Below are 8,127 nucleotides of genomic sequence, written 5' to 3' on the forward strand. Positions count from 1 at the left end.
TTGGCAGGGAAACACTTGAGTTGCTGATGTTTAAAAGAAAAGACCAATTTACACACAGGTGAGTAAAAACTCAAAGCCATTTGAATTCAGTGCGGGTTTGTTAATACGTGAATCTTTATTGCAGTGGTAGTCTGACTTGCTTAGAAATTTAGTTTTTTGTTGCTTTAAATCTAAGCGAAGCTCAAGCTCTCAGACTCTGAGGCATTCACGTTTTGGGATTGGGGGGAAAAAGGGGTTGGTTGTCCTGGCATATGATGTTTTCAGCTGTGAAGTACTGACAGCTGAAGGTACCACGTGAAGATGCATCTGCAGGCAGACAGGTTCGTTTGAAGTAGTTTTACTTCACAAACAAGGAAGCCAGTGGGGAGTTTGGAGTCAAATCATCTTGTTCTAACTGAAAGCGCGTTGTATGTTCAGCTTTAAACCGTAATCGTTCGAATATGGTTTAACAAAGGCTATTAAGATAACATCATAACATTGATGTTTTATGCATTCACTACAGGAGTACTATAGTCTCTCATTAGGTGGTCGATAGTGTAATAAAGTGGGAAAGGGAGGCACCTGGGAATTGCAGGAAAGCATGTCCGTGTGTACCAGCCTCCCACGGTGATGGGCTCTTTCACGGTTACTGCTCAATCCGGAATTCGCCACCGTGTGGAAACTGCCTGTAAATGCTGATATCGCAGAAAGAGTGGGTAGTGCAGAATACTTAACTGGATTTGAGGTGGTGTGGATTATTTGGGGTTTTCTTGGTTATTTTTTTGTTGTGTGGTTGCTTTTTTTTTTTTCCTGTAGTCTTACTAGCAGTACTCGGCTTCTGACAGTGATTGAAAGTCTGGAGAAAGAAGTAAAATCCTTTTTCCTTATTCTATTCACTTTTTTTTTTTTTTCCTAAAACAAAATTACCAATTACTCTAGGGTTTGGAAACTGATTTCTGGGATGCAATTTTTCTAGTCTTTTTGGTGGTGATTGATTTATGCCTAGCAATACCTTTAGGATAGCCTTCTGAATTTTGCAGTAATACAATCTATTTAATGCTTGTTACTTCAATCTTTATACACCACAGCATTGTATCAGGGCACATCATCAGTTTAGTCATGCATATTTACCTAATATTAGCTTTCTAGCCTCAAATAACATCTATGTAATGTCCATTAACTTAAATAACTTCAGTATCTCCAGGTTACCTCTTTGAAGAAGAACTTAAATGCCCTAAAACTTGCTTCTTCTAACACCAGCACGAGTTGATTTAATAAAAAAAAATGGGGGGGGGGGGGAAGCATGCATCTCTGCAAAATGTGTCTCAGTTCTCTCTAGGCTTGGTGGTTGCTGCTGATCTTTTTCAAAATTTCAGTAATCACCTTTGTGAAAATTAATTCTCTTTTCTCAGTTTCAAATGATGCTGATTTGTCTTTCTATCCGAAGGATTGGATGATTGCTCACTTGCTCTGCAGCCTCACCGTTTTCCTCTTGCTACTTAGTTTCTTTAATAGTCTTCTGGCAAAGGCCTTTTAAAATCCCATGACTTGTAAGTGTCGGCTTTCTGCAGTGCTTGAGAATGACTTGGGACCTGACCAGGGAAATATTTGCCACTTTTTTCGTGCCATTGCTGTAATTGCTGGCAATACTCACAGAATGCTGTTGAAAAAAGATGCTCACTTTTCCAAATGCTGACTTCCTTAGCTATTGAGCCATCCAATTGCAGGTCTAAGATTTTCTGTCCGTTTCTTCTCTTGGTCTTCAGCTTCCCTTTTGTCTAGGCTGTTGCTTTTAGAGGCATAGTCTCTTCTATTAATGAATCTATCTCATGGTATTTGTAGTAGAGGAAAATGGCAATATGTATATTTAGTTAAGGACAGTCATCCATGATATAGACTAATCTTGGTTCCATCCACACTGCTGTCAACCATCTTTAAATGGATAAATACAGCTGCTAGCAAATGAATCTAACTACATCAGAGAGCAATCTGAAGGAAAAAAAAATACACCCATTTTAAAAAACAAAGCTTTTTTAACCTTCTGAAAAATTGCAAAAAGCATTTCAAAACATCCTGGGTTTAAATCAGTTGATACAACAAGTACACATTGCATTTCCAGCTCACATGCTTGCTCTGCTTTTGATTTTCCCTTTTGGCAGTTTATTCAGAGTAGAGTTAGTGGATGGAATCTCAGAGGAGAATAAAAGCCAGTGTTTTGAGAACTAATGAAGTAATTATCTAAAGCATTATTTACAATGATTATTTAGAAGATAATGAGACCCTTTAATTATGTTTGTTCTGCATAGCTAGCCTTTCAATAATTCAGGGTATTGCCGTACCATTTCCTCCATACTCACTTTGCGCACTGTGTAGAAAAATGTCACAGCTGTCTGCAATGCACAAATGTGGGCCCTTATTCAGGGTATCATTTGTCACAAGAGAATCACCTGCTCACTTTGGTTGGAGTAGGAGGCTGTTAGGTTCAGGCTTCTTCCATGTGATGTGGAACAAAATAAATTAAGGGTGAAATAAAGCTGAGCCTACTAAAGGCTGTTATGGCTTTAGAGGAGTGCTACTATAGTATTAACATACATGCATTAGTCTAGCAATGTTTCTGTTAGCATTTATCTTATTGGAGATGAAGTTTGACTCTCAGTTTATTTTAACTTTGGGAGTCATGATAGTTTTGTTTCAAATGTAAGCTCTTTTAAAAAGAGGCTTATTCATTTGTATATAAGAAACTCAGAGCATCATTAGCATTTTAGTAGCTCATAAAAATTTCACCAGTATTTTCATACACATCTGTGAACTTGCTGCTGAAACAGACAATTCTACTTAAGCTCATCATTAGCAACGCCTACATAGTATATAGTCCCTGAGGAGATGCATCTTTTGTCACAGGCTAGATATTTACTTGGTACACCAATGAAGCATTGCTTCACTGACTGCAGTGATGCTACTCCAGGTTACAATGGCTGATGATGCAGTCCTTGATCTTTGAGGTCCCTTCCAACTCTAACCATTCTATGATTAGAAATCGGTAAGAAAAACCTTAATCTCAGAGAGGGTCTGAAGGCTTGGGAATTTCTCTTCCAGTATGGCTGGCTGTTTATTTAGAATCAAATCAACTCCTATAGGAATCTTTCCACTGACTTCAAGAGATGCTGCAAAGGGCAGCTGATCTCCTACCTACCTTCTGTTCCTTTGAGTCATGTAGACAGCATGAGGATGAGTATATTTTAATTTTACTGGATATACTTAAAATATATAGCACAGATCTATTCTAGAATATGGTGGAAGTTAAAAGTTCAAAAGGATTATTAAGCCATATTGTCTTGGGTTTCACAGGGTTGCTATGAAATAAAACCTAAAAATAATGCATTTGAATAGGGAGGAAGGCTAAACGTAATTCTGAACGAAGAGCCAGCTAAGTGAGCTTCTGAAATATCTGTACATGTACAAATGAGCTGCTTTGATCTGTTTTCTCTGCTGGACTTTTTGTCTGCTGAAGGAGGCTGCTTCTACAGCCTCTCTTACTGAAAGTCAGAGCAATATTCCTGCTACCTTCCAAGGTACTTGGTTCAGGCCTGTGTGCAAAGTAGACCTAAACCTGTGATTCCTGAGATGAACAATTTGTGCATTAACCTATTGTGCCAGTAAGCAAAATGCTAATTTAAATCTGCTCATTCTTCCCAAACCTTTTGCTTCTGTTAACCACAGAAAGCACATCTTTTGCACTGCTGAAGTGTGTAACACGAGTACAGACTGCAGATGAGTGCCAGTAAGGGTGTTCACACCACCATTAAACAAGCAATACAGGCATTAGCAGACTTGCATCTTCAGTATGAAACTTTTAATTTGTATCCTGTAGACACCAGCTTTTCAGTCCCAGCTGGACAACCCAGAATACATTAGATAGAAAGCTCTGTGTGGTGCTCAGTAGGAGCAGTCACGCTTCTGATTGCTTTCTCTCTTCAGCCGAGGCAGGAAGCTTAGATTGAATTCCTCTGTACAAATGTTGCAAGAATAACTTCTCTTAACGTGGGTTTTAGCTGTTACTCAAATGTGAGGGTTATAACGACGTACATGGCTCAGTGGCTTGGTGCCTGACCCATGACTGTAGATAAGAGAAGTGATTTTTCTTTCGAAACTGAATCATTGATTCTGTGCTGAATTGCTGGAATGTGTAGCCATCTTTTTTTTTCCCGAGGAAAGAGACCTGTTTCTTCTTTTTCAACTTTCAATTTTCCCATACACTTTCCATTTTATTTCTGGATATGTTTTCACAATTAAAGAACTCTGAATTTCAAAACTCAATGGGGTTTGTATGTTTTGCATGTAGTTTGCAGATACACTTTCTTTTCAATCACTTTTTGATGGATTTTGAAATAGTCTTTTGCTAAATGCTGTTGAAATAAAGCAGTCTCTGAATTCACTGCAATGAAAGCTGGATACTAGCTTCTCAGCGTATAAATGTATCTCAACTGATTGGGAGCTGCATATTGTACTCTTCACTCTTGAGCTCTTTCTTAATTGAAAAGAAATGTGATGCTCTGTTTGTACAGAGATTTCTCCTGAAATCTGTTCTAGGCTTTTTCATCTCAAATTGTGTCACTGTGACTGCAGTTCAGAACAAAACAGAAAGGCAGGTGGAAAGCACCATCTCCTTTTGAGGGTAAAATTTGCAGCCATCAGAGTACCCCATTCTGAAACTGTTTGAAGTATCAAGTGTATGTTTTCAGTAGAAATTTACCTTTAATTTTTAGGTGTGATTAAAGAAAACCCCAGAACATGTTGCTAGGTGGTGATGCACTGCATTTTCTTTTGCCTGATAAGAATTTTTTTAGATTGCTGGCCTAAGAAAATGTTATTTACCTCTGTCCCAATTCTGGATGGGAGGAAAATGACTCCCTTTCTAAAACTCTACTGAAGCTGTAAGATTCACTCGGAGTATCTATGACTATGCCTTTAGCTGGCACAGACTGCCTTGTTGTATGGACATTATACTCAGCTGTTATAAATAGCAAAGTAAGAACAATCTATTATTACTGGATATAAAACACTTCACTGTTCCCAATGGGTGGAGAATCTCCACGTGCTGGCAGGAAGCTACTTGCTCTCCAAAAGGAAAGGCGCAGTGCTGCTACTTTTGAGGAGTTTAACTTCTTTTCTCACAATACCTACCAAACGTTTGGGAGGCTGTCTTACTAAAAGTACTGACTTTCGAAGTTCAGAAGTGCTTTGGCTGCTCATCTGCAATAAAAACCTTTAGGAAAGGGTTACTTTGAGCCATGCTTGTTTCTTCTGGGACTAAGTATCTTGGTTCTCTTTTGAAAAGCCCTGGGAGGAGAAAGGGAAAAGCAATTTCCTTTACAGGCATGTCAGAATACCTACCCAGCATCTCCAAACCTTGAAGTAAAGGTGCAAGACAGGCCATGAGTGTTTTGGAAGCGAAGGAGGAAACAAAGGCATATGGAAAAGAAAGAAGTAGTATCCAAGTAATATGTCTATAACCTTGAAGCTGTAACTAGTGAAATGGTGCTGGCTGACTGTATTAAAAGTCAGTAGTTCTGTAAGCCAATTTAGGCTTCTTTCTAGAGAGTTTAAATGCTCTCAAGCCACTTTTCCCTCTATTACAGAAGGCGGCTATCAGTCACATTCCGGATCATGGCTATTCTGTATTGGATTCCCACAAGGCAAATCAATCACTTTCAAAAGTGGATAAGCCCTTGACTAAAGAACAAGAGGAAGACAAAGTGGTGAGTAACCATTTCCAACCCAGGACATGCCAAAATTAGTCTGAAAACTTCCCTGTTGGTTTGTGGTTTTTTTTTTTTTTTGAGGGGTAGGGTGATAAGCAAGTGTTATAAATAAGCTTTTTTCTTTTTCTTTTTTTTAATAGAGGAACTATGTAAAGCCTTGTTAATGAAAAGCTTTATATTATAACACATGCTTCTAGCATGCAAAATAATTAATTAAACCCCCCAAATCCTACTATTTTGTAGACAGCTTAGATAGTGGAGATTTTTTTTTTAAGCAGGAAGTACGTGGATGATAAACACAACCAGGATGCAGCTTCTTTGTGTGCTATAAGGTCATAACATTTACACACTTCTTTTGGCTACAAAGATGGGGTATTTTGGTTATGCCGTAGCTTTAATCATGCTGCCAATTCTAGCAAAGAAGAGTTGCTCTAGAGCTTGTGAAACTTTTGATAGCAGGTAAATTTTGGTGCACTGGTAAGTCTGAAGTGAGTTGTAGATCCAGTTTTTTGAAAAACCAATCTCAGAGTCCCAGAAGGCCATGGCTGCCCTTTCAATCTGTCCTTATTTCTTGCACTCCTGCTGATGAAATATTTTATCCCCACAACAAATAATTCATGTTAAGAATTGTAGTTTATCGTGTCTAAATGATATCTAAACCTGGTAGTCTCCTGGATTTGCCACAAGGCATCATAATAATGGTTTATATAAAATGATTGCCTAGTATGTCTTCAACTATGTTACTCATGTGTGATATCACCATTCATGGTGAACTGATGTTATTGTCCCTGATGCATAAGTTTTTTAGGCATGCATTGTTAAAATAATTGCAGCTCCTTTTCATGTTCACCATATAAAAAAGTCTCTGCTTTCTAAGCTGCCTACCAAGTGGTACGTTTATTTTTAAATAAATTAATTTGCATGTGTAAAAGAGTACATTTAGTCTACTCCTACAATATAAAGCTATTTCTCACCACGTATTTACACAGTTCCTCAATAGCGACTGATGGCAAGATTTAAAAAAAGTTTGCCTAAAATTAGATTCAGAACTATTATAAGAACTATAGCAAGTTTCTACAAAAGGCTTCCAAAGTGCTTAGCAGAATATTGTGTGATTGGCATTTCTGAAATGAAGTTGGATAGTTATGAAATGAAGTTGGATAGTTGACAGCCTATGTATGAATTCAGGAGGCTAATTTTAGGTTACAGTAATCTCGCCCTGTGCCTGAAGACTTGATCCACCCCGGACAGTCACCCACTCTGCCAGGACAAGCTGGGAGAAAAGCTCTGATGTTCTGCTCAGACCCAAAGCATGACAGCTGGGCACACTTGCACTCACTTGACTTTGAAGCTATTTATAAGGCTTTTGTCAGAGTTCCCATTTATGCAGTTTCCCCTAGTGTATTTTTGGGTCTGATTTTTCTTCCAATATGAGGCAAATAAAACCATGGAACAAATCAGTCTTAGAAAGATGACAAAATCACAGGATGATAAAATTCAGCGAATGTTGAAATGTATTTTTAATTACAGCTGATAAATTATTGTGTTTCAATCCCTAGAAATAATATAAATTACTGTAAATGTCAAGTGAATTTGAAGAAAATAAAGGCAAAGACACTATATTTCCCTGTAATCCAGCTGAATTCACATATCCATATAGAGGAGTTGGTTTCAGATTATGTATTTGCTCTCTAAATTTTTTTTCCTCTGAGTTGGTTCGTTGCTAAGCTATAGGCAAGTGAGTGCTATGCAGAATGACTCACAGACTTGTAGGCCAGGATGCTTTTCTTGGTTTTCCGTTGAGCATTCTTTTTACCATAGACAGATAAAAATAAGTGCCCTCATTGACTTCTCTATCGTTTAGTACTAGGAAAGTAAATCTGAAATTATTTTAATTGCATTAAAGTATGTTTTTATGATTAAAGGGGAACTGGTTTGTTAACATCTGTTATAACCTTAAAAGTTCTGTGCTTACATATTGATATATGTAGAGCCGCAACACAATATAGTAACATATAGAAGAAAAATAAAAACCGAACTGAATAGCTGTAAAATAGTGGTTATTTAAAGACAAAAAATAATATGTAAGTAATATTCCTATTAAAATTAATGACTTTATTGCAGTTTGAGAGAAAGCTGACAGCTTTAGGAGGAGGCAGTGAGGTTTCACAGACCTTATTGTTTTGGAAATGAGAGCTTGGAAATGAAAATGGTTTTCCTATTTCCTTCCTCTGCTCTTGGGAGATGAGATAGACTACCACCTCTTGGAAAAACAGAAGTGAAGGCTTGTCAAAAGGGACCTTCTATTTCCTGGCCTTGCTCACACCTTCTTTTGCCATTGCTGTTCCCAAAGCCTATGGTGTCAGTGCCAACTGCTGCTGCTGTG

This window comes from Tauraco erythrolophus, chromosome 19, assembly GCF_009769465.1.
Source record: "Tauraco erythrolophus isolate bTauEry1 chromosome 19, bTauEry1.pri, whole genome shotgun sequence".
Lineage (NCBI taxonomy): Eukaryota > Metazoa > Chordata > Aves > Musophagiformes > Musophagidae > Tauraco > Tauraco erythrolophus.